This window comes from Acinonyx jubatus, chromosome D1 (assembly GCF_027475565.1).
Source record: "Acinonyx jubatus isolate Ajub_Pintada_27869175 chromosome D1, VMU_Ajub_asm_v1.0, whole genome shotgun sequence".
Taxonomy (NCBI): Eukaryota; Metazoa; Chordata; class Mammalia; order Carnivora; family Felidae; genus Acinonyx; species Acinonyx jubatus.
The window spans coordinates 17,498,688-17,525,785 of NC_069390.1; the positions used below are offsets into that span (position 1 = coordinate 17,498,688).

Consider the following 27,098-nt stretch of genomic DNA (forward strand, 5'->3'; position numbering starts at 1 on the left):
CAGCGGCCGGCTCCCTGGGCGCCTCTGCAAGGCCGCTCAGACCCAGGAGTTCGGGAGGCGGGGGGGGGTTCTGGGCTCCCCACCGGCAGCCGATTTGTCCCCTGCCAGCAGGCCCTCTGCACCCCGGGGGGCTCCTCATCCCATCTCCTGTCAGAGGCTCTTGAGTCTTAAGCAGATGCCCTGTCACGCAGAGCGAGAGGCTGTCACCTCCACGGGAGGGCGTGATCACTCAGAGTTGATATGGTGGCTTTGAGGCTGGGGCTGGGGCCGGGGAGGCAGGGTTGAGCAGGGGCGAGAACCCCAGGGGAGGCGAGAGGGGGGGTTCCAAGAGAAGGTCTTGCCTGTCTGTCTCTCCCTCTCTGCTCCGGCTTTGGCTTTGTCTTCCTCTACCTTCCTTTGAGTCTGGCTCATTGTATCTCATTGTCTCGCTCATTCTTTGTCTCCTTCCCTCTTTCTCTGTCTGAATCTCTTTTATTCTCTTAAGAAAGATGGCCGAACTTGTTAAGCCAGAGATCAAACACCCCAACGGGCTGAATGTGTAAGAAGGGAACACGACTTGAACATCTGGTACGTGCGTGCTCTCTCTCTCTCTCTCTCTCTCTCTCTCTCTCTCGCTCTCTCTGTGACACAGTGGGTTCCCCGTGGAGAGAAAGGGCAGGGAGGGCGTAGGGTGTGGGTGAGAAAATCAATGAAATCCTGTCCCTCCTGGGCCTGGTAACAGTGGCTAGAGCTGCGGGAAGGGCGAGACTATTCCCTAAGGGCCGGACAGTCTGCTACCAGGGCTGGACCACCAGTGAGGCCACCATCCCCGCAGGAGGAAGCAGGTCTGATGTCCCGGTGAGGTCTGGAGGCTCTGAAGTGGCTTTGCACGGAGAGGAAACATGTATGGGGGTGAAGAACAAGCATTTCGCTTCAACCTGTACCAGCCCTGCGAGGGGTATGATTCTCAGCTTAAAGATGAATGAGGTTCAGACAGGCCACGGAACGGGTCCGGCACACCCCGCTGGCAGAAGCGGGGCCGATTCGTCTGGGAGTATTTATTGTCGCAGGTGGAAGCTTGAACCTTGGTAGGTTCGGGGTAAAGGCGACCAGGTGAGGACACAGCTAGTCTGAGCCTAAAGGTGGGGAAGACGGAGGGATGGGGTGGGGGGGGGGGGGGAGGAGGCGGCTGATGGCACGCGAGAGCGGTGGCCTGCCGGAGACCCGTCCACCCGAGTGTGCCCTGTAGGCGCAGGTCAGCAACGGGGGCTCCTTGTGCCCTTGTCCCTTCTGAGAAACGGGAACATTCCATTGCCCTGGGGAGCAATGAGAGGGGGGAGGGAAAGACGGGGGGGTGACAGGGAGGAGACCCGGCTTCTCCACACTCCCCCCCACTCTCCCCTCCCTGGAGTGCTGACCTGTGGACCACTCCCTGCAAGGGCATCGGACCAGGAAGGGCAGGAGGGGGCACTCACGGGGCCTGCCCTACGCCCGCCTTGCTGCGCCCACAGATGTGAGTTCCTCTCCCCCTCCCAGGCCCCCCCCCTCATTTTGCAGAGAAGGCAACTGAGGCACAGAGATGTTGTACGCTTGGCTCGTGCTCACACAGCTAGTAAGTGGCCGGGCCGGGGCCCCTCTATTTTCCATGACCCCGGGCGCTGTCTCTGTGTCTGTCTGTCTCTCTCCCCTCTCTCTCCCTCTCTCTCTCCGAGCATGGAGGCGGGGGCAGGGTGGTCAGGGGGAGGGGACACGTCACCCAGTCCACTCAGTTCCAAGGTCGGTTGGGAGCCGTGCCTGCCACCAGGAGAGGAGGACACAAATGACAGAGGGGGACCACACAGCAGCCACGTCGCCTCCCTCCCGCACCCCACACCACCTGGTGAAGGGTCATGCGCGTAATAGCAGCAGGCCTCTCTCGGCCCCGCCTCTGCCCGCTGGAGAAGAAGACTGTGACAGGTGTCTTCTCCAGGGAGTGGGGCTGAGTGTGGGAGGGGGTCTTGGTGGGCAGGGACTCGGGCAGTGGGTGCCACGGCCCCTGACTTAGAGCCGCACACCTCTACGCCTGGGCTAGGACATACGTGCGTCCCCAACCCATTGGCTGCGGGCGGAAAGGCTTCCGTGGGGCCACCGGGCTCTGAGAGAAAGAACGCGACCCTTCCCTGCCAGGCAGGTGCAGCGTGCCAGGGGAGGGGCTGGAGCCGGGCAGGTCAGCAGGGCGGGCTGCTGACACCAACATGTGAGTGGACACAGGACCGAGATATTTGTGTCACATCACAGCACCCGCCGCGTGGCTCTCTGCTCAGAGCCCCTCGGGTAGAATATGTGGCTACTGGGCACGTCTGACATCCACTTCCAACGTGAGCCCCAACTCTGACGTGCTCGTTAGAACAAAACCCAGGTACGTGCTGCTGACATTCGGCACCGTTTGCTGAACCCAGGACTGATACGCGGCTTTCACCTATGTTAGCGTTTCTGAGCCAGTGTTTTAACTGTTTTAAATGTGTATTTATTTGTGAGCGGCGGGGGAGGGGCAGAGAGAGCGGGAGACACAGAACGGGAAGCGGGCTCCAGGCTCCGAGCCGTCAGCACAGAGCCCGACGCGGGGCTCAAACCCACAGACCACGAGATCATGACCTGAGCGGAAGTCGGACACTCTTACATAGTATATAATTATACTATGTTTATGTTTTTAAAAACATTTTTAATGTTTATTTATTTTTGAGAGAGAGAGAGAGAGAGAGAGAGTCAGAGCATGAGCAGGGGAGGGACAGAGAGAGGGGGAGACACAGAATCCGAAGCAGGCTCCAGGCTCTGAGCTGTCAGCACAGAGCCCGACGTGAAGCTTGAACTCACGAACCGCAAAATCATGACCTGAGCCAATGTTGGACGTCTAACCAACTGAGCCACCCAGGTGCCCCAAAGCAGTTTTTTTTTTTTAAATCAGGAGATCCACATACAAATCAGAAGGTCTGGCTTTCCCGGGTGCCTATTCTCTGTTGGTTCCACAGGCTGGCACTGAGCAGGGCGCCCCCTCCAGGCAGGGCCGGGCTCTCCCAGAGGAGCTCGAACTGCCCTGCCTACTTCTGTCATTCCCACTGCCCGCCTGGCCACGCGAGCCCCAGGGCTTGGGACCTGGTTCTGGCACATCCCCGTGGCCCCCAGAATATGTTCCTTTGGGTCCTGGCCCAAATCTGTGCAATTTCTGGACTCAGGAAAGGATGGATACAACCTGCTATAAGTGAGGCAGTCTTACCCTGGGTCCTTCCGTTGCTGCCAATCTGCAGATGACAGATGACACGTTTCTCCAAGGACACCCAGACTGGACACGTAGAGCCTGTCATGACGGCACTGGAGTCCTCGTCACCTGCTCCTGAGCTGCCAGGGAAGCCTCTCGGTCTGTCCGCCATGCCCAGAGTCAGGCCAGGTGACCCCGGGGCCTCAGAGCCTCCCTGGTGTCCCTCCCTGGTGGTTGCCGTGGGAACCAGAGCTGGGGCTGGGCAGGGTCTTTGCTCTTCACACCTTGCGTCTCCTTTCTCAGTTCTTGCTCAAGGAATGTTTGCAGAGCACCTGTAACGTGCCAGGCCCCATATGAGATACGAAAGGACGCTAAGCATCAGTCCCTTGCCTTAAAAAACTCATAGTTCAGGGAGGAGTCAAAGTCAGACCACAGGTGACCCTACATCCTGGCTGGCTTTACAATTCAAGGTCAGGGAGAGGCCCAGGCTAACGCTACAGGTTGAGGAACGCAAGTGGAGTGAAATCAGGAAGGTTCGTGGGGAATACGGCTTTTGAGTTGGACCTTGAAACGTTTCCCTGGGGGGAGGGGGGTCAGAGAGGGTGTTCTGGGCAGGGGTGTGGTGGGCGAAGGGAGCAGGGGCAAAGGTGTGGAGGCGGGCAAGTACAGGGCACGGAAGGGAGCCCATCCAGACGCAGGAGCAGACTCAAAGGAGCTGATGTGCAGGACATTCCTTCGGCCACGATCAAAGAAATCTGGGGAAGACCGGGCTGATTTCCAAGAATGCATAGAGAACACGGAATTTTCCAAGTTGATTTGTTCGCAGGCCCTTGCTCCACCCGCCCCCTTTTTATTTGCAGCCGGCGGAGCAGCCGTGGGTCTGGGGAGGGGGGTGACAGCGGAGGAGATGGGAACAGCCTGGAACGGAGGCAAAGCCAGGTCATGCAGAGTCTCCGGTGCCCAGCAGCGGCTTTACTGCGAGGGTACTGGGCACGTGAGAAGGTTCTAGGCAGAAGGTGACGTTACCTGGTTTGCTAACATTTCAGAAAGATGGGGGGCTGTTTGAAGAGGCTGGAGTGGGAGGGGCAAGGGGAGGGGTGGGAGGGAGAGGATGAGGAGGAAATCTTCAGCCCTTGGATCCACAAGAGGAGGCGGGAAGGACAAGGCAGGTGGTTGTGGACGTGGAGAGGAGCCGGAGGGGAGATTTGCTGGCCATCTCAGGGGGAGAGGAGCCAAGGTTTCCCTTCCCAGCAATGTGGAGCATCCCAAGGGTTGCCCATGTAGGAGGGTCACCCCCCTCCCAGCCCCCCACCAAGGGCACACATAACGTCTGTTCTCTGCAGGGGAGGGAGGCCAACAAGAGAACTCCCTAGCTGCGTGTACTTGACCTCCCGTATCTCCATCTCTTCAGCTGAAATGGGGAGAGAGACAGACCAGGGGCGCCACCAGGTTCAAGAAGCTGGGTAGCACCTTGTAGGTCTTCAGGGAAAGTTACTTCCGTGATCCTTAGGCTAGCAGCTTCTTAGGAGCCAAGGTTCTGGAGGTGAGCTGCAATCAAACCTTAGCTTTGCTCTGTGCCGATTACGCAGCCTTGGTCAGGTGACCACTCGAACTCCCCGCACCTTTGTCTGAAAACGGGGCTAATGACAGTGCTCCATTCAGGCGTGGTAATGAGTAAATGAGAGACGACGCTATACAAGGTGCTACAGAGCGCCAGATGCGGTAAGTGCTCAATAAATATTAGCTATTGCTAATTTTAATATCAATGAGGTTTTATACTATTGGCGATCAAAGTCCATTTGGACTTATATTACAGAACTTTCGAACGCAAGTTTATCACTTTGGGGTGCGTACAGTGACCCCTATTTGGCTACTACAATATTAGCAAGAAAGTCTTTGGGGGACTGGTCTTAGCCCACTCGGGCTGTTGTGACAGTATCCCGTAGCCTGAATGGCTTATAAATAACAGAAATATATTTCTCTCAGTTCTGGAGGTCCAAGCTCGAGGCACCAGCAGATTCAGTGTCTGGTGAGGGCCTGCCTGCCTCTGGTTCATGGACCGGTGCTTTCTAGCTTCAACCACCAGTGGGGGAAGGGCCAGGGATCTTTCCTGCCTCCTTTATAACAAGGGCACTAATCTCATTCACAAGGGCTCCCCTAACGACCGAATCATCTCCCAAAGGCCCCACCTCCTAATCCCACCATCGCGGGCCTTAAGATGCAGTTTATAAATTTGGTCGGGGGGACGCAAACATTCCAGTCCATAGCTGGGGCCCATGTTAATCACCGGATAATAATGATTTGTAATTAATGGCTTGTATTTCAGAATTTGCTTCTAAGTGTTTAAAAGTGTTTCTCCTGTCACATAGTCCCAACGAACCATTAGACTATGGACCCTGATGCTTAACTTGCCGAGCACGTCTCTTTACTGAGTAGCAAGGCCAAGGTCTAGGTCTGGCTCAGAGCCATTGCCAGCCAAGAATGAAAGATAGCAGAGGGGCTGAGGCCGGGTCAGACCACTGAGAGTACCGTGCAGAGAAATGGGCAGACACAGCCAGGGGAACCCCAAGGTCCTCTCCCCGGCAGGAGGCAGGGGCAAAGCTCATGGCTCTATGCCCTGAGTGACGAGAGCACAGGGACCTGGCGTCACCCACCAGCCAAGCCTCCAGCCACCTGCTCCTGGTGACCTGGGGTCTGCTATGGCAGGTTCCTCGGCTAATCGTCCACCAGACACATTGTCGTCTTCCTCCCGAGTAGTGGGATTGTAGGTGGGCACCCAGCCGCCCAGCTAGACTACACTTCCTGGCCTTTTTTGCAGTTGGCAGAGTTCTTGCCTTGCACTTTATGTCAGCAAAAGTGGTGCGTGCTCCATCTGAGACGGAGCCTCTGAGACAGCGGGCACGTTTCCTCCTCGATCTCTTGTCACCTCCCTTCCGTCTACAAACAGGACATGGCTGAGACCCAGCTTCACCCCGTAGACGTTTACAACACCCGAGGGAATGGTGGAGAAACGAGATGGGAAGAACCTGAGTCACCAAACGACTGAGTGACAGGATCCACTCACCCAAAGGTAAGGTCTTTGTTCTTTACGTTACCAGATTTGGGCGGTGGGGTGGGGGCGGGGGGAGGGGATGAAAGTCTCTTTGTTACGGCAACGTGGGTTCCCCTCACGAATACAAGGAGCTTCCAATAAATACGACCGAGGAGAGTAAGCAGGTGCAAGGCGAGTCGCTTTGGAATCTGGGACCATTGGTCTCCCCTTTTGTAAAACAGAGGTAACACCGTGGGTGACCAGTTTACATCCGGGATTTTTCGTTACACGCCCACCGTATTGTCCAGCACAAGAGAAGGGCTAGGGATGCAAAGAAATAAAACACAACAAAAATATTCAAACTCCTTGACCCACCACGGCAGGACCTCAGGGAAATTTCCTAGCTTGCCTTGTCCCCTCTCACCACATACCTGTGTCCCTGCTGGGAGACACCCTCTCCCCGGACGGGCTGTGAGCGTTAATGTCTCTGCACCTTTGCTCAGGCTATACCCTCTGCCTGAAAGCCCTTTCCCTTCTCCGTCACCCGTGGAATGGTCCTCATCCCTCCAGGCTTCCTCTGTGGCAGAGTTAGCCCTTCCTCATCGGGTCATATTACCAGGAAGGTGCACACCCCTCTGGTTTAGGAAACTTGGGGGGTCCAATGCTGAGTGCAGGGCTGGCAAAGACGGAGGGCTCAGAACCATGCATTCATTTGACGAACACTGCTGAGGTCCCACACTAAGGACAAGAGACAAAGTTGTGAACAAGACACACATCCCTGCCCGCAGACAGATCACATGATAGCGGGGGGACCAGACCCTAACCAAACGCACACACCGCAAATGTATCATTACGTACAGGGACGGATGAGGTGAGGAAATGAACAGGGTGCCGTGCGGCCACCTTGCGTGGACGACTGCTTGTCGGTGGGACCTCAGAGCAGGCCTCTCTGGGGAAGAGCGCCCTAGAAGCTGAGGTTTCAAGGGAGTGGGTGTCGGGAAGGTGAAGGAAAGTACTGACGTGGGTATGGTGTCATAGGCAGAAGGCACAGTACGTGCATATAATCGGAGACCGGAAAGAGCTCGGAGTGTGGTTGTGGGATAACGCATGGGAGACGACGGCAGGAGGTGGGGGGGGGGGGGGGCTGGGGGTTTATCTCCTGGGCATCCGCCCATGGAAGGGGGGGGAGAGTGACCTGATGCGGTTTCCATCAGCGGGAGGGAGACGTACTGCAACGGTCCAAGCCCAACACAGTGAAGCCTGGGTCTCGGGAGGTGGCGGTGGGGAGGGAAAGAGGGGTGTCTGAGAGGTGAGGGTAGAACATGGAGGTTCAGCGTGGACTCCTGGAGGTTGCTGGGAGAGGGAAAGGAAGGGTACAGAGGAGGGCCCGTGTCTCCAGGGAGCGCGCCTGGAAATCGGCTGGAGCTGTAACAGGCAGCGTGTAAGGAAGGCTCGACGAAGGGAACGGCGCCATTTGCCCCTTAAACAGGTGTCAGCGGTGAGCTGAGGGGGGAACAGAATTTGTTCAAGACACACAGCTCTAAAGAATGGAAACAGCCTGCCATCCATCATAACCAGGGAGACCGGTTAAATAAAGGTAGGGCTCTTTAAACAGACCACCGTGCAGCCATATAAAAGAACAAAGAAACTCAGCTTGAGTGAATGAACTGTCTCCAAGATACATCACAAAAAAGCAAGGTGCAGACCGTGGACATTGTATCTGACCATTTGTATTAAACTGGGTGAAATATAGGAGTATAAATACATATTTTTTTTTTCTCGAATACAAATAAACTCTCTTGGAAGCACACAAGAGCCCGGAGAACACGGGCTGCCTCCAGGAAGGAGGGCAGGAGGGAGACTTTTCTCCCTCTATCCTTTTGTGGTTTTGGGGTTTCAATCATGAGAATGAATTAGCTATGAAACAATTCATAATTATCATTGAATAAAGAATACATTCCGGCTTAAAGATTAACCAGCGGTAACACAAAATGTTACGTCTGGAGAGCCACTATCAAGGAGGCTTTGGTCCAGTCTGATGGGTCCCCTCCCCCGACCCCTCCCCCTCGCGCCCCCACCCCTGCCCCAGCAGGGCGCTGGGGGCCCTCTGGCTTTCTGCCTTCCTGCCCTGGAAACCCAGATGTAAAGCAGCACCATGATGGCAGTTGTGGGTTTCTACAGTTTTGATCGCTGCTATTAAAATTGATTTTTTTTCCTTGAAATCACCTAATACACAGAAAATTTATGGTCAGTTCCACGGCGGCAGATAGCCTAAATCAACCCACTCCGAGGTCAGAATCCCAAGCTGAAAAGTTTCCACTGAAAACAGCTCACATGTCACCTGGCGGGGGACAGTGGCCCTTGTGCCCGTGGAGGCCCAGAGCCTGGTGAATCAGCCACTGCTGGGGAGTGACAGCCAGCAGGAGCCTCCAGAATTCTGTGCATGGTGGCCCCTGTCGGACCAGCCACGGGCCTTGCTGCCCAGTCCAGCCAAGGTGAGGCACAAGACAGGAGAGAGAAACGCAAGCCATGATTTGCAGGACCTGGTGCTAAAGGCTTAAAAGTTATTGGGCATTTCAGGAGGGCAATAGTGGAGAATAGCCAAGCAGGAGGCCCTTCTGAGCACGAGGCCTGTGAGACACACGGATCTCATGCCCCCGAAGCGGGTCCTGCAACCGCTCTCCCGGGGGGCAACCCAGACCAGGCTTGGCGAGATTACAAGAGACACCTAGAGTCACAGGGCAAGCTAGTGGAAGGACCCAGGGAAAGCCTATGCTTCTTGCACAAGCCTGACTCCGACGAGAGTGACAGCCAAGACAGAATGCCCGCCCTGCACAGGGCTCTGTCCTGAGATAAGGACGTCCTAAGATAAGGACATAAACACAGAGAAGTTCCGTAACTTTCCCCAGGACACACAGCCAGTGAGGGGCAGAACTAGGGTTCAAGCCCAGGCGGCCGGACCCCTAAGGCCCACTCTTCATTCCCACACTGTTCTGGGGAGGCGGGGAAGGCTTCTGTAGAAGGTGCAACTCAAGAGGGAGGCGCAGGGGGCTGAAATCAACGCAGCCAACCTCAGTGGGCCGGTCAGACTTCAGAGCAAATGGGGAAAGGCCAGAAAGGGCTTTGCTACGACCAGTTTCTAGATCTGTCCAGGACGACACAGCAAGTTCCACGTCGTGCCGCAGGCCTGTAGCTCAGGTCCTATATGCTCCGACTGGTCGTGGGAACGCGGCCATCCACGTCTTCGCTGATGGCCTGGGGTTGATGGGATAGCCACTCAGAGAGAGAAGGGAAACGGTAACGGAAAATGCCAAGAGAAATTGGAATGTTTCTGCCCCGCCCGGTTTTTCCCCAGTGAAGATGGGCAGGGACTAACCCCAGGAGAAAAATCCACCCCCTGCTCCCCCAAAGAACCTCCCCCAGCCCACAGCCCCACAGAATGGACACAGGGCCCGCCCAGCCACAGCTGTCTGTGTGTCCTAGACAGGACAGTAGGACTCTGAAGAAGGGTGGGGAGGAGGGGTCGGCAGTTCAGGGCAGGAAACGGGCATTTTGTGACTGTGGCGAACGGGAGAGCGGGGGCTTTCGCAGAAGGTACGGTGAAAGGCAGGGATGCGAGAACTAGACTTTGCACCCCAGCTCCTTCTCATCCCTGTTCTGTGGGAGTCCCGTGCCAAATGTTCCACGACACCGTTCACCGGCTTCTCACACAAACCTTGAGCCGTAAGTGTGTTATTATTCCCATTTGATCGGCGGGGAAGTCGAGGCTCCGGAACAGTAATTTGTCCGGGAACACCCAGACAACGGGGCCAGGGCTGGGACCCAGACAGGTCGAACTCCCAACGCCTGAGTGGGGAACCCCTACGGTATTCTGTGATGCTAGGTCACCTGACGGTTTCCATCTCTGCATCTGAAAATGAGGACTGGGCTGCTACACCACGTGGAATTGTGTCGATGCGACGATAAGGCTGCACATAAAGCTCCCAGCACAGCAGCTGGTACAGAGTAAGTGTGCAAGAAATGAGCCGTGCTCAAGAGCCCCTTGGCTGCAGGCCTGTCGAACCTCCCAGATTGGGTGTAAAGCCAGCTGGAGCAGGTTGTATAACTTCATTCTATCTCAGACACCCAGAGTCTGGGCCTTCGAGGCTCAGCACGCTAATGGATATAAATGCGATATGAATCGAGGTGTCCCCAGATAAACAGGAAACCAGGTATCTCTGCCACAGCCCTCTCTTCTCCTTCTTCTGGGGATCAAGGCGATGGGCTCGGTCTGATTGGTCACCACCAGTCCTCCCAAACAGACGATGGCACCTGATTCTGGGGCCCTTCTTCCCTCTCCGCGCTCCTTAAGGAGCCAGGTCCTTATGGAAAGGCCTTGATCAAACCAGCTCCGTAGATGAGGTCTTGTCTAGGACTCAGGACGGAGATCAGTTCTAAGTCGTGGTCCTACCAGACGCATCCACGTGACAGCAGAAATGACAGCCACGGGAGTAGATGGAGTAGTGTCAGGTGATGGGTGCAGAGGGACAGCGAGCCGACCACATGAGAAGGCCCACAAATGACATACGCAACTGGAAAAGGCCAGTGGAAGGGAATCTCCAAGCCGCCCGAGGGTGATAAGTGGCAGTGGACCCTCGGCGTCTGGGAAGCCATAGGGACTCGGGTGACAGGGACAGCACCGGCCCTGTGTCCACTCGCGGCCCCCACCATGCAGGAGCCACAGGCCCGGCTAGTCTGGTATTTCAAAAGAAGCTAGAATCTTGACTTTTAAGGTGACACTTTTTTTCTTTTTTTTTTTTTTTAATTTTTTTTTTAACATTTATTTATTTTTGAGACAGAGAGAGACAGAGCATGAATGGGGGAGGGGCAGAGAGAGAGGGAGACACAGAATCGGAAGCAGGCTCCAGGCTCTGAGCCATACAGCCCAGAGCCCGACGCGGGGCTCGAACTCCCGGACCGCGAGATCGTGACCTAGCTGAAGTCGGACGCTTAACCGACTGAGCCACCCAGGCGCTCCCGTGACACTTTTTTTTAACGTTTATTTATTTTTGAGAGAGAGGGACAGAACGTGAGTAGGGGAGGGGCAGAGAGAGAGGGAGACACAGAATCCGAAGCAGGCTCCAGGCTCTGAGCTGTCAGCACAGAGCCCGACGCGGGGCTTCAACCCACGAACCGCGAGATCGTGACCTGAGCCGAAGCGGGACACCCAACCGACTGAGCCTCCCAGGTGCCCCTAAGGCAACATTTTTGATTTCCAGTTCAATTCACTGTAATGCCACTCGGCTTAACAAAAGTATGAGGTTTTCTAGCTCACAGGCCTCCTGTTTACAGAACCTTAATGTAAGTGGTTATCAATCTTTTCTGGGGTCATAGACCCTTTGGAAACACGGTAACGCAAATCAAAAGAAAAACCATGGTGTGAGAAGGTATTTGCAATTCATATAACGGCAAAGGATTGATGTCTAGAATGTAAAAGCGAAACAAACAAAAAACCTTGTACGGATCAATCAATAACCAAACCTACAACTCAGTAGAAAAGTGGGTGATAGATCGGAGCTGTCCTCTACAGGGAGGAAACCCAGTGGCCAAGGGATGTGTAAAAAGTGCTCAGTCTTATGAAACGCTAAAGAAATGCAAATTAAATAACATTACCAACCCCTCCCCCACCCCAAACACTCGCCAGATTGACAAAACCAAAAATGCCTGACAACATCAGCACCTGCGGGGTGCAGGGAGACTGGAACTCTCCTTCCTTCACGGCCGATGGGCATGTAAATTGGTGGGAACACTCTTGAGATGGTTTGGCTAAAGCTGATATGCACATACCCGTGACCCAGCCGACCGGCCCAACCCAACCCCGTTGGTTGTTTTCCCCAGAGAGACCCTTACACACGTATAAGAGAATGTCTATAGAACGCCGTCCGTGAGTCTCAGATCCTGGAAACACCCCGAATGTCCAGGGCCTGCCGCGCTGTGGTTGAGCTACTTAAAGGCAGACTATGGAGCAGAGAAAAGGAACGGACCTCAGGTTCACACATCGACAGGGATGGGTCTCAGAAACAACGGAATGTGGCGCTCGAAAAGCAAGTCTGCGTATTTCTAGTATAAATCCTTGTATAGTATAAACTTTTGCAGTTTAAAAGTTCAAAAATCGGGGCGCCTGCGTGGCGCAGTCGGTTAAGCGTCCGACTTCAGCCAGGTCACGATCTCACGGTCCGTGAGTTCGAGCCCCGCGTCAGGCTCTGGGCTGATGGCTCGGAGCCTGGAGCCTGTTTCCGATTCTGTGTCTCCCTCTCTCTCTGCCCCTCCCCCGTTCATGCTCTGTCTCTCTCTGTCCCAAAAATAAATAAACGTTGAAAAAAAAAATAAAAAAATAAAAGTTCAAAAATGGGCATAGCCCAAACAATACGTCGTTTAGGAATGAGTTCATAGGTGGGAAAACTATAAAGAAAGCGAGGAGATGATAAATTTTTAAGAACTCAGGAGAGTAGTCGTCGTGAGGGGAAGGAGGGAGATGCGATCTGGGGGGAGATGCGATCTGGGAGGGGCCCCCGGGTGTGTCTGAGACGGTGACAATGTGTCCTGTTTCGCGAGCTGGATGATTGGTCCGTGTTTGTTTCATCATCCTTTACGTTACGCAATACACTTCACAACTCTTCTTTATGTACATTTCATAACAAAATAAGCATACAAATAAATCCACCTTCTTTTTGCCATTTAAAAATAAATCTAGAGGTGCCTGGGTGACTCAGTCGGTTAAGCGTCCAACTTCGGCTCAGGTCATGATCTTGCGGTCCGTGGGTTCGAGCCCCGCGTCGGGCTCTAGAGCTGACGGCTGGGAGCCTGGAGCCTGTTTCGGATTCTGTGTCTCCCTCTCTCTCTCTGCCCCTCCCCCCCCCCCGTGCGCTCCCTCGAAAATAAATTTAAAAAACATGTAAATAAATACATTGACATAAATAAATAATCCAATGAACTCTATGGATCCTACTTCCAGAACAATTAAAAAACATCCAAACATTCCATTGCATTGCCGAGGCTCCTGGACCCCTTAGAGATCTTCTCTGGGAAGAATTTACATGCGCTACAGTTGATTCGAGCACCCATTGTCCCTGGGGGGCAGGGGGCGGGCGTGGAATCTTTATTCCACCAGTGCAGGGATGTGCCTCAGGGAGCAGCGAGGAAAGGAATGTTCCAGTGCTGTCAGCACCAAACCAACACCCCCAGAGAGAACTCTCAATGCCTGCCCGACCCCCTGTAGACAACCTCAGCACCCTTCCCCTCCCTTCCTGGAGCATTTCTGGCTCCCCATCACCTGCTCCGGGGTGGCGGCTTTGGCCAGCACCCCTGATGGCTGGGTCCTCTGCAACTTCCAACCTGAGCCCTTTCGAGAAGAAGGGAGTGAGGAAACCCCAGAAGGTAGCTGATGGCTTGTGTCACAGAGAGGAATCTTCTTTTTCAACCTTAGGTTTTTGGTATATTAAAGCTTAATTGTTTGAGGAGGGGAATAAAAATCAACTTCGACACAGGGGAGACTGGAAGCAGGACACACGTCCTGGAGAAATACTGCAGTGAGGTAGAAGGTGAAGACCCCCCTTGCGCTTGGGGAAGCCACCTCCTCCCTCCGGGACTCAGTGGCCCATCTGTTCAACGGAGCGTTTGGGCTTCTAGAAGATGCCTGACATCCAGCCCTGACATCCCAGGTTTTTGACCACCAGCCACATCCACTCCCTTCTGGAATCGTACGAGACGACAACAGTCCTCCTGAGAACAGCCCCGTGCCTGGCGCGTGGTAGGCACCCAACCCATAGGGTTACTGGCCTGCACTCTACTTGCTTCCTGCTCCTCACAGGACCCTCCACAGACACGAGCTCTCAGCTGGCCTCCCTGTATCGCTTTCCTGATCTATAATGGTGAGTGCTGTGGCTGGCCAACGTGAGAATTCATGCAGGTGAAAGCCCTTTGCCCAGTGCCTAGCACACGCCAATCCCATCTCGTTGGTTCCTGTCTTTCCTGGTCCCTCACCGGTCACCCGAAACAGTGCCGATGCTCTGGCCGACCCCCTGTCCCTCAGCGCACACCCAGAGCAGCCGGTCACCCTCAGGACTGACCACCACCTCCCTGGACGGTCCCGGCTGCCGGGCAGGTGGGCCAATTGCTCCGGATGGCCAGGAACCCCAGGCATTCACGGAATGCGAAGCCTGTCCACCCGCGGGAGCCCCTGAGAGCCCCTGTTCATTAGACTCAGTTCCCAGGGTGGCTGGGGCCCCAACTAACTAAACAACTAACTCCACACCTCCCTCCCCTCCCTCCTTCTCTGGAAACGTTAAGTCAAAAGAGAGGGCATTCTGACTGGGGAGTAGTTCTTTGAAAGTGTTAGGTGTTGAGGGAGGTTGAAAGTGGGGGTCTGGGCCAGGACAGAGAGAGGAGAGAGGAGGAAGGAGGAGGAAGAGGAGAAAGGTGGGGGGAGAGGGAAAGAGGTGGCGGAAAGAAAATGAGAGGTGCCGAGGGATGGGGCGCAGAAAGGGAAAAAGATCATCTGAGGTCCTGCTGGTGAACTTGGGATAAATTTGATTTTGTATCAGCAGCTTGCCTTGGCCTCTCCATCCGGGACGGCTGGGGTCAGGGGTGTGAATCCATGCTGACCTTTGCATAGGCTGACTGTCACACACTCCGTCCCCAGGGCACACACTGCCCAAGGCCCCAGGCCCAGGGCTCAGGATGGCAATGAAGGGGCGGCCGGCATTCACGGCTCCTGCCAGGCAGCCTTCCCCACACCGGCCTGGGGGTGGTAGCGGGGACCACTGTCACCTGGGGCACAGCACTGTCCCTTGAGAGTTCCCTACATCCCACCCAGATCTCTGTAGACGGTCCCTTTATCAAACTCTCTTTTAAGTCATCCAGTGTGACCGATCAGTCTGTTTCCTGCTGGGACCCACCTGAAACACACAGCCCTGCCTCTGGTTATCCCATTTCCAGATAAGGAAACTGGAGCCTAGAAGCCCAGAGAGGGGAAGGGCCTTTTCTGAGGCGGCAAGGCTGATAGAGGAGGGATTGGGATCAGAAGCTACATCTGCTGGGTTTCCTAACGAGAGAGTGGACCAGGCCGGAAGTCAGGACGCTCAAAAACTGACGCTGTGGCCGCTCAGCTGGGTTCTCTCTAAGCTGGAACCTCAGAAGCAGTCGGGAACCCTGCCTTCCTCACCCCCCAAAAGCCCGGTCAATCCCTTCCATCCTCAAAACGTCTATATCAAACCTTCCCTCCCTCCGACCTCTGTTCCAGAAGTGCCAAACACTTCCTCATTTCCAGCCCCCTGGCCGGCCTCCCGCCTTCATCAGCGTCACCACAGTGGGAGGGATCTTTCCAGAACGCCCACCTCACTTTGACACTTCTCCCTCCTTGGATCCGTCTGTGCCTCCTCACTGCCTGTGGGATGAAGTCCAGACTCTGTGGCATCAAAGCCCTTTCCAGCCTAGACCCTGCTGACTTCCCCCAGCTGGCCTCCTCACTCCTCTGCACTTGAGCATTCACAGTCAGGCATGTACCCTGCTTTTTCCTACCTCTGGGCCTTTGCATAGACTTGTCCCTCTACCTGGGGCACCCTTCTGAGTCCTCTGTTCCAGGTAAACTCCCGTGTTTCAAGATCAGGCTGAAGCACGATTAAAGAGAGGGTTTCCTTCATCCCCCCTCTACTACCCCTCCCCCTGCCCCCCAGCACACACAGAGACCATCTCTCCCACTACTGCCCCCAGAGTCTTTGTTCCTGCTTCTGATATATAGCACTTCTGGCTGTTGCCTCAAATCTCTCGGGGGAGTGAACCATGGCAATAAATCTGAAATTAACCATGGATCTCTTTACCGGGCATCATAATCGTTACTGTGCCTTTCTCCCTTGCTGTCTCATGAACTTCTGAGGGCTTCATTCTCTATATCCCCCCCCCCCTCCCCCTGCCATCAGGGCCTGGTCCCTAGCAGTGCTCAATGCTTCCCGTTGGCTGAGCCATTAGGACAAATGATCCCAAGCCTGAATGAGGAGCCTTTGGACCTGGGGTTGCTGTGTGGCCTAGGGCAAATCTCTGAACCTCTCTGTGCTCCTTTCCTCTTCCTGACATCTGAGTAGTAAGAACCGCCACATAAACATTTGCTCATAAACCTTTAACTATCCTGTTCGCCCCTCCCTCAGAGCCAAGCCTCTCCCAAGTGCAAGCACGCTTTATATTTTATGTTTATCCAGAGCCTTCTTTTAAACTCCCCTCTTTGAGTTTCTCCAAGTCCTCCTGCAGTTGGTTTGTTTATGCTCAGAGGAAAGCTGGTTGGATCACAGAGGTGCTGGGAGCAACCCCCGCACCTGCCCACGTGAGTTCTCTCATCCATAAAGGATTCTGACTCCTAAGCAAGAGTGATAGGCCAGGGAACACACGCCTTCTTGGTACCAACAGGCCCTTGGTGGCATCCCGGAAAAGGACTCTGAACCTTCTGGAAACCCGGGCAGGGTGGGAAAGGTAGGGGTGTCCTGGATGGTACTTCGCCTCTTCCAGAATCATCAACCAGGGTTTGGGGCCACCTATGTCATTCTCTGCTGGAGATTCCCTTTTCCCTATTGGCTCCCTCCCCCGCCCGCCCCCAGCCTCCTGATAAATGTGCTGCCCGTCCCTGAGGTTGAAGTGATCGGGAAGCCAGGCTGTGTGAAATATCAGGCTGGTAGAGGACATCCCCTGGGAAGACCTGGCCTCCCTTGCTGCCTCATTATAGCGAGCTTTCCCGAGCTTTCCCACACACTCCCTCTGATCCATAGATCCCACAAAGCCCTCCGCTTACAGTAACGTGACTTAGGATTTATGGTTAGGCTTATGATTCATTTTTTTCTCTTCTTATTTTTTTTTCCCCCCAAAACATCTGAGTTAACAGGGAAAATGCTATCCAGAGGAGCTGGGGGCTGTAAAAATCCAATAGCAGGAAAAAAGTGATGCTAATGGCCTCTGCAGAGCCTCCGAGATCAGCTCCCAGGGTTGTAAGTGAGGCCGTCCAGCAGCTGGCCTGGGATGTTCCCACCAGGGCCTGGAAGACACCCAGGCTCAGCCTCAGCCTAGAGAGGTGGCTCCGGAAGGCTGGGTCTCCCTTTAAGTCCCCGTCTTTGCCTCCTGGTAGAGTCTGCATAGTTCGAGGGCAGTGTCCCCATCCCCATGTTTTCTATCACCTCCAGGCCCCACCTGGCCCCCACTATCAGTGATGGGAGGGGCCAGGGACCCCAACAGCCCCTTGTCAGGCTCTGGGCCGAAGGAGGCAGCCAGCAGTCATGGCCGGGTTTCCAAACCTACCTCTTTCTTCCAATTACAAGATTAACAACCATGACGCAGAGGTGACCTACTTTAACTCCTATGAGCAGCTAGGGGTAATGGGAGCCTTGCTGGGTGGCACCCTAGATGCCTGGGCTGGGGGTTCTTGCTGCGTGACCCTCGGCGAGTCCCTTCGCCCTCTGGATGTGCTTCTCTGCAAAATGAGGCAGTTGGACAAGATCTCAGGGGGCTTCTAGGTAAGAAAGGCAGGCAGTGTTATGCCTGTTTTTTTTCTGCATTGAAATAAATTTCCAGGCGGACAGGATTCTCTCACCTGCCGCGTGCCCAACACCTAAGGTACACCTGTCACCTGGAGTCACTTAAAAAATATTTGTTGTGTGAATTCTGCAGAGCAGCGAACGATGCCGTGAAGGTTCAGCGGGGGAGAGGTTCGAGAAGAACACAGCAACTCAGAGCTCCTAGCTCAGTAGTTTTCCAGGACACTTTTATTCCCCCTGACCCCCCTGACCCCCTGCCCCAACAGCAAACTCTGTCTTCCTGCTGGAAGGAAAGTCACATCCCTAGGGCTGATGCTGCCAACCCCAGGTCAGCCAGAAGGGTTAAGAGTCCTCAAGATTCCTGCCTTGAACATCCTATCAAGAGAAACAGGCCTGGCCCGTGGGCCTGGTGCTCAGGCCCCAAGAGCTGCTGCCTCCTTCTGACATGCTCAGTCCTGATTAGGGGGTTGATTGCTTGAGCCCACATCTGGACGGGCCTCTTAAAGCTTTGCTGCCTCAGCAAGCAGAAAAGCGAATGAGCAGTTTCCGAAACCCAAATCGTCTGCCTTTGATGAGCTGAAGGTCAGGATGGGTAACCAGGCTAAGGAGATCTCTGGCCAAAGGAGGCTGTGAGGCAAGAGGCCTTGACTGCACAGTCACTGAGGGTTGTGCTGTCCCATCTGCACCAGCCCTAGGAGCTGCAGTGACCTGGCGGCTACAGGAGAGAACAGAGGACCCCCCCCCCCCCAGTGTTCTCTGGACCCAGCCTGTCTCCTCCCCAACCCCCAGCCTCTCCACCTCCAGGCACCACCTGGCAGAGGAGGCTCTGGAAATTGGATCCCCACCTGTCTCTTCTGCTCTTCTCTGCAGAAATCAAATTCAACATCTCCACCCAAACCTGGTCCTCCATGAGCCAAGACTGAGCTTTAGGGACCCTTAGAGGCTCCTCTCTCATCCCCATTTCCCGTCTCCAATCTGAGAGTTCTGGACTCTGTTCCTTTACCGCTCTCAGTCTGCGTTCCATCACCCTGCCATCACCCTCTCCTGGCCCGGTCACCTGGTCCCATCACCCTCTCCCGCCTTCATCACCCTCTCCTGGAGAACTTCCCATCAAGGGCTCCTAAGTGGCCTCCCTGCCTCTAGTCTGGCTGTCAGCAACGAAGGGCTGACTGAGGGCAGACCTGCGGCTGTGAGCTTGTTTTGGGTGGGGAATCTACTGAGGCTGGGAGGCTGGTAGCCAGAAGGCACGAGGCAGGAAGCTGGGCTCGTTCTTCAGAGCCACGGTGGGGCTGGTTTGGAGAAAGGCAGAAAGAAATGCAGGGTGAGGGAAGAAACCTCGGAGGCCCACCCTGACCGCCCCCCTGTGGTGGGCCCACCTCGGACAAGTGACTCAGGCCAAGCTACTCCCGCCAGAGTCCGGGCAGCCCCTTGGCTAAGCACTTACTTGCTCGCAGCACGCGGGGAGAGATGAATGGCTGGAATTTATTAAGCGTTTGCAGGGTCCTGGTTCCGTGAGGACGTGGAAACTCAGAGAGGCTGCAAAACCTCCCAAGGTCAGACAGCAGGTGGTCGAGGCCGGGGTCCGAATCCGGTTTCTTTATATTGTATCCGAAGCAGCTACTTAACACGGGCCTCAGTTTCTTGGACTTCAAAAGCAGGGATGACGAGGCTGATTCCGCCGGCTCGAGGCACGTCGCGGAGATCAAATGGGATGACGTTACGCGTTAAGTCAAGGTCAAGAGCACGGAAGCAAGCTGGTCAGTGAGGGGCCTGGGATCCTGACTCGCGTGCGAGGGTCGCCAAGCGCTTCACCTGACACTGTTTCCTGCTGCAAAGATCACGCACCGCCGTCTCCACCTTTCATGCGAACCACAGCACAAGAGGAAGAAGGCAGGGTCCTGGGAACCGCCTCCCGCCTCCGGGCCCTTAGGTTCTAGGAGAGGGATGGCCCCGGGATCAGCAGCAGAGACGGCAGCAACCCCAACATTAGCCGGAGGAAGACCTGGGCATAGGCCCTTTGCTTGGATCGGGGGCAGGGCACACCCGGCACCCAAATCACCTGGCCCAGCCCATTTCGAGCCGATCTGTACCTTCCTCTGTCCTCAGAAGCTCGAGGGACCATCTGGAGCCTGAGAGCCCGTGTGCCATTTTTACAAGCCACAGAATGAGAAAGGATGCTGCCTCATCACTGCATTCCAAGAAACAATCTGGTCTTTGTAACAATCGCTTTTTCGGGACGGTCTCAAATTCTACTGGTGGATGCAGCATTGTTTAGTGCACGGCAACAAGGAAAATGCTTAGGGTCGGATAATGAGGGAACAAAGCAGACAGCAAAATGGTGCACTCATTCTGGCTACGCCTCTTTAATAGTCTACCCACCCCCACCCCCACCCGTGGAAGGGAACCGACCCACATGAAGGCTGCTTTATGGGTGGATCTTTCCCACAGTGTTCTTTAATATTATTGCTGCAGTGTTCTTGCTGTTGGTTTTAAATTGTGTGTTGGACCTTCCTCAAGCTGTAACACGTTTCCAGCCTCCTTTGCAAACTCTGAAAGTAACTTTCTGGAAAGAAGAGGGGGCAAGGGGGCAGAGCTGGCTTCCAGTAGCGAAGCACTGGGCAAACGAGTGACTAAATACATAAGTTGGCGAGAACTCCACCTCCCGAATGCACCCGGTGAGCCTGGGGTGAGGGCAAGATTCTCGAAGGGGAGGTCCAGAGAGACGGAATGCAATCATAGTCACACAGAGGTACCTCGGGGATTCTGGAAGGGAAGGGTGTAGCCCCTCACCCAGGGATCCAGAGGTCTGTCTGGCATCTGCGAGGCTGAGGCCAGGAGCCACAGTTACAGGTGACGAGCCTGACGCTGACATGAACAGCTAGTCACAAAGATAGAAAGTGCTCAGGTCCGCGCATACATTCATTCCACAAACACTTCACGCGTGCTCACTTTGTACCAGGCATGGTGCCAGATGCTGGGGCTGTCGGGCTGATCCACACCCCACGTCTGGTAGCCAGAGAGCCTAAGTTATCTGTTTCTGCAGCCAGACCCCCTTGCAAAACCCCCAACCCTCTCCACAGGCAGCAACCCTTTCCAAAGCCTCTCCCACTCACGCTGCCATTTAATCCCCACCATGGCCACGGGAAGTGGGCAGGGAGAGGGCATTTCCTTCCATTTACAAATTACGACACTGAGGCCCAGAGAGGCCAGCCACCTCGCTTGCCCGAAGTCACACAGCCAGGGCACAGCACGAACCGGGCTTAAACCTGGGACTTCTGAAACCCACACGGGCTCTTTCCAGAACACCAGATTCTTAATTAGTCTAATTTCATAGATTCTTTAAAAAAAAAAAAAAAGAAAGAAAGAAAAACGCGGACCTGCTCCCCCTGACCCACTCCTGAGCTTGCCCAGCCCTCCAGCCCCCTCCTCTGCAGGATTCTGCATGCCTCTCTGCCTTCACTCTTTGCTAGCTCCCACACCACCAGCGAGGACCCTGCCAGGAAGGGGAAGCATAGCCACAGAAGGGGTTAAAATTCCCAGAGTCTCTTATAAATATTTCATGCAAAAATATCTGCCGAGATAACCCCAGACTGTTGATGTCGACACTATTGCACCTGCACATTTTAATTGGTCCAAGAGAGCTGGCCCGTAATTGGTGCCTGGAAATCAGCACAAACCTGACTTGGTTGTAAAAGGGAAGAGTGGCTTCTCCAGAGAACTTGGCATTTTAACTCTTCAGTGGCCGAGGGATCTGGGGGAGGGGCGAGTCAGATAAGGAGGGGGGCACATCCCCCCGCGATGTGCCGAGCCCCCAGGCTAGTCCAGGCTGGCTACTGGGCTTTGCTTGGGAGAGGGAAGGGTGGCACGTTAGGGCTGAGTACCTGAGAGAAAGGCGAGTCGGGGTTCGGGCACAGCCTGGGGAGCACGGGGCCTTCATCGTTCCTGTACCATGACCTCAGTGACTGATAAACACCGTGCAGTCTTTCCAGAACAATGTTTTTAACTGCATAAAATATGTCTGGTTGCAAAACAAGCCAATTATATTTGAGAAAAAAGTTATCAAAAATTTTTAAATTGGGCTATTGCAACGGATGCTTCTTTACTAGTGCGTTACATTACAACCCCTAACATCCAGCCTGGTGACTCCTGTAATGTCAAAGTAGGGATGAACACAGACGATGTTTCAAGATATCTGCCACCATGGCGGCATGGCATGGAAAGATCTGTGATTTGGCTTGGTGACAGAGTCACAGGCGTGCTAGGATAACCATGGGGTGGGGCGTACGTTCACGCGGGAGGGACGTGTTACATTTCCTTGAGAGGTGAGGCGACATCAAGGTGTATTTCTTTCCCACCCAAGTTCACAGACTCTCAGTCAAGGAGCCCGGCCTCAGAGCCTGACAGCTCTGATATTTACTAGCTGGGTGGCTTTGGCCTCTCCTGACCTTGGTTTCTTCGTCTGCAAAATGGGCTTTGGAGGCGGGCGGAGCCGGCTTCAAAACCTGCTCTGGTGCTTGCGTGTGCCTCTGGAAAGTGACCTGGCCTCAGTTTACTGGCTGGAGACTAGAGTACCTTCCTCACAGGCTGTTCTGGGGCTCGGATGAGATCAGGCAGGCAAAGTGCCTAACAGCGCGCCCGGAGCTCAATACACGGTAACCTGTAGAAACCTCAGGAATGAACCTGATGCTTTGACACCCAGCCCAGGCCACACAGCGTGACAGGCAGACGCGAAGCCCACGTCCCCCACCAGACCTCGAATGCTCAGTACACTCAATCTTCCGTCCTATACGCGTCTTCTGTCTGTCCCATGCTCATTGTCTGTCTCATGTGTATCTATTGTCCTGGCCTCTGTTGCTTCCTGCCATCGCCCAGACTAAGGAGGCCCTGGAACTCTGGAGCACATCGTGTCCACACTGGGGCTGCTCCAGGACCCTTCCAGGTCAGTGCCTGCCAAGCCGCTGCGATGGGGAAGCCGGAACAGGTCTGTCTGGCAGCTGGCACGTCCCTGCCTTGGGGGAAGTGCCACCTTTAAGACGACAAATACGTTCCCGGCTCTCACACGGTACGTGCAATGACTTCCCCTCCTCTCCCTCTCCCCGTGTCTACTGAGGAGCCTCACGGGCGGGCATCAGACCTCACCCCAACTCTGTGCTAGTGATGTGGGGCTGGGACGGTCCTCAAAAGGGTCAGCCCCGTTGGGGAGGGCTGGCCCTCTCTGGCCCTCATCTAGACACAGAAGGTGGAGGGGCATCACCCAGTCTGGAGTGCCAGGCAAGGTTGCCATGGCCACCTCCCTGTCCTGCTTCCCACCAGGTCCAAACCCGCCCTGTTCTTGACCGGCAGCTGCAGAACTGGCATCAGTCCCTCCCTGTCCTCCTCTGCTTGTTGACACAAAGCCATCCACAGGCCCCTGGGAGGCAGCACGCCCACCCCTGACCCTGGGGGAAGCCCTCCATTTCCCAGGAGACCCCTTCTTCCTCCAGCATTTGCTGGAGGCCCCAGGGGGAGCCATCATCTCATCTTGGAGGCTGTGGGACCCCACTAGTGCCAAAGTGAGCAGAGAGAGAGGGCCTCGGGGGAGCCGAGGAGCCAAGGACAGGGTGGACTTGGGGAGGTGGGAACGTCCTCGAGGACCACATCTTACAAGCCCAGGCTGGGTAATTGGAGGAGGAGGGGACGCATGGCCAGGGGAAGAGGGTCCAGGGGCTCTTCTGCCTGACAGAGTGCCCCTGCCCCTGCCGCAGGCCTCTGCCCCCTCGTAGGCTCCTGTTCCTCAGCCCCCAACAGCTCCTCTGGGAGGAGGGAAAAGAGGAACCGGTCAGCCGTGGCTGCCTACGACATGCCAGGCACTGTGCCTTCCTTGATGGACACAACCTCATGCCACCTCTGAGCCAGGGGGAGTGCTGTATGAGTCCCGTTTTACAAGAGACAACTGAGGCTCGGGGAGGTTGAGTGATTTGCTTAAGGTCACGGAGCTAGGAAGGGTCAGTGTCAGAATTCGAATCCTGCCTGCCTGACACTCGAGGCCTCCATGGACCTTGGAATTCCCACCCCAAACCTGACCCCGAGAAGCCTCCCTCCTGGTGTTTGAGATGTGTCTTTGGGCTGGGCACTGTTCTGGGCTCCTCGAGCCTCACGTCTCCTGGGATCCCCAGGGACGCTCCACTTTCCAGAAGGGGAGAATGAGGCTCAGTGAGGGTTATGTCACAGCTCAACTTCACACAGCCAGTAAGGAGTGGGAATTTAACCTGATTTGTCTGGCTCCAAAAACAATGACCTTAGTTCAGTGCAATTCAGCAAATACTAACTGAGCACCTACTATGTGCCCAGCCTCGACCTAGTGGGTCTATAGTAGCAAAGAAAACCCCAATCCACCCCATGGCATCAGAGCTTACATTCCCTTTGGGGCAACAGACAAAAACAGTGGACAAAAGGTAAGTCACCTAGAATACTAGATGGTGACAAGTGGTAGGGAAAACGTTGAGCAGAGTCAGGGAAGGTGGGCAAGCCAGGCGTGGGCTAGGAACGGGACAGGAATCACACAGGGCAGGCCTCCGTGAGAAGGGGACATTCTAGCAAAGACCCGAAGTGAGCCCGTCGGCTAGCATACCTGGCACGTCATAGATGCTCAATAAACATTTGCTGAAAGGACGAACTAATTCTAGGACTCACCTGGCAGGTGGTAATTGCACGCAGTTCCTAAGTGATGACGGTTACCACGTGTCCCCACTAACACGTTCACAGCCGTTTGCTCCTTCTTCCCGGGGTGTGTGGACAAGGCCTCCCGCACCACTAACTGGAGGGCAGGTGTGGGGGGCTGCCGGGAGCCGGCTGAGCTCCTCCCCCACGATGGCTCAGTTCTGCCCTCTCCGGGACTTCTGGCGTTTCTGTAAGGGAGACAACTGCCAACCACAGAAATGCACGCTGGGCAAAGGCCTGCGGGCAGGCCAGACAGTCTAGGAGGAGGTGGGGGCTGCGGCGTCGCGGTTGGGAGGTAATCAAGGGCCCAGGAAAACCCAGGGAGCCAGGTTCCTCTCAAGCCCGCTGGGGCATTTCAGCACAGCCTGGCTCGCGGCTGAGAGCCCAGCAGACACCGTAGTTTTGAGGCTAATGCCCAGTGAGACTTGGGGGTGGGGTGGGAGGTGGGGACAGGATCTGCAGGCCCGGCTAGCAAGGGAAATCCTGGCCCTGCTGCAAAAGTCAGCTTGCTTTCCTATAATTAGATACATATTTACTTTAAAGGGTTATAATTTCCCACTGGCGTGCTGCTTGATAAATAGAGTTTATTATTATTATTATTTGTCTTAACTGCAGCTCAGGAAAAACAAATCCAGGTCTGGACATGAGTAGGGGTGTCCTGACGATCCTGGGGAGCAGCGTTCTTCCAGAGCCCGCCAGGCCCAACAGCAAGATGGGATGGGCTGCACAAGATGCGGAGGAGGGCAGGCAGAAGGGTGCGAGAGGGAAAACTTTCCGAGTACTGCTTATAACCGGTGTGAGACAGTTCCCGCCCGGCTGTTCCCTCCTCCCTGCTTTCACTCACGTAGCCCCCTCCGCCCAGGATGCCTTTCCTTCTCATAGCTGCGTGTCCAAATCCTGTCAATGGATGGCCAAGGGGCCACTTCCTCCAGCAAGCCTCCCTGGATTCCCCTGCTTGGCAAGAGCTCTCGTTAGTCTGAATTCCCACATCCCGTCCTCGGTTCCTCTAAGGCAGTTGCCACCGTGTGTTGTGGTTACTTGACCTTGTGGGTCGCATTGTATCCCTTCTCAAAAGGGTATGGTGAAGTCCCACCCCCAGTTCCTGGGAACGTGGTCTTACTTGCAAATTGGGTCTGTGTAGATGTAACTCGTTAAGAGGTGGTCATTCCCGGGGGGCGGGGGGGTGGCTCATGCAACGAGGCTGGTGACTTTGTGAGAACAGAAGAGACATAGAGGTGGACGCACCGGGAGAACACCGCGTGACGAGAGAGGCAGAGAGAGCAGGGACGTGGCTGCGAGCCAAGGAATGCTGCGGAACACGGGCCACCGGCAGAGGCCAGGAGGGGCGAGGGAGGATCCCACCCAGAGCCTCAGAGGGAGTGCGGCCCTCCTGACACCTGGAGGTGTCCAGACTCCAGCTTCCAGAACAGTGAGAGAGTAAGTTTCTGTTGTTTTAGTCCACTCGCTTCATGGTTCTTTCTTACAGCAGGTCCTAGGAAACTCACACAAAGCGTTCAGACCTCTTTTCTCTCCCGGAGAAAGTTCCCTGCTTAACACAGTATCTGGCACAGTACGGACGCTCAGTAAATATTTACTGGTGAGCGAATGGCGGGTCTGTCCCCGAAGAGGAGGATCCGTGTCTGGCCGGTCTTTGCGGCCCCACCTCGCCTCGTGTGGACTGAGGCATTGTCCTAGCTCATGTCCCCGTGGCCTCTAGTCCGCATCACCGCGGCGGACTCCCAGCTGGCCTCTCTGCCTCCACTCCGGTCTCCCAGCCACTGCTTCACACTCTGCTGAACTCTTAGGTCATTTCAAACTGATTGGACCTTCCAACCTCTTTGCCTGTGCTGTGCCCTTGGCCTGGAGCGCACCCCCCTGCCTCGTCCACCAGGCAGACTCCCAGTTGCTTTTGGAGCCTGCACTCGGATGCCTGTTTCTCACCAGCCTTCCAGAACCGCCACGCATCCTTTTCCTGGAGGCATGGTGTGTTTCTTACGCTGTGCTCCCCCACACTTTGCCAGTATTCCGTCTCAGGGACAGCTCCTAGCAGCCTGGCTTACATGTCTGTCCTCCCTGCTGGCCTGTCGGCATCTTGAGACGCCTTATTTTTCATCTCCACATCCCCAGTGCCTTCCAGCAGAGGAAGGGCCGGTGGGTGTGTGAGGGACACTTGAGGGATGAGCCCAGGCTGAGTGGCTCACCCTTGCCTTACAGAGCTTATCAGAGCTTTTCACATCTGCCTGCCTCCCTTCCAGGACCCAGTGGCCCAGAGGACTCACAAGTTTTCGGGGAGGCCTGATGGGCAGGGCTACAAGGGGTTTTCGAGTGGCTTCCTGCTCTGCCCTTCTCAGGTGTGAGATGAGGGACCCAAGACCAGAGGCGACATGAGTCCCTCGCGGGCACGTTCCTCCCCAGGCCCCGAGAGGAGACGAGAGCCTCTGGGATGTTTACCTAATAAGCCTCTTCAGCATCGGGAGCTGGAATTGGGGGGTTTGGTGGGGAGAGAAGGAGGGAGAAGGCAGCTAAGATCCTCAAGACGAGAAAGAATTTAGACTTGCGGTGTGTACCTACTACGTGCCAAGCGTACCTACTATGTGCCAGG

At 55.2% G+C, this 27,098-nt stretch overlaps 2 long non-coding RNA genes across 10 annotated transcripts in view; one reads left to right on the top strand and one right to left on the bottom strand.

Annotated features, from left to right (window-relative positions):
• The window catches only part of LOC106978041 (uncharacterized), a 96,076-nt gene that overhangs the window by 44,985 nt on the left and 23,993 nt on the right, over nt 1-27,098 (bottom strand). The window lies entirely within an intron of this gene.
• LOC113603378 (uncharacterized) lies at nt 1,152-8,976 on the top strand. Of its 3 annotated transcripts, none has more exons than XR_008290374.1 (3): nt 1,152-4,230; nt 4,725-6,284; nt 7,735-8,976. It is a non-coding gene; the product is annotated as an uncharacterized LOC113603378 (long non-coding RNA). The 3 variants fall into 3 exon arrangements; XR_008290375.1 differs by having other exon boundaries at nt 4,804-6,284; XR_003424951.2 differs by lacking the exon at nt 1,152-4,230 and having other exon boundaries at nt 4,436-4,936; nt 6,162-6,284.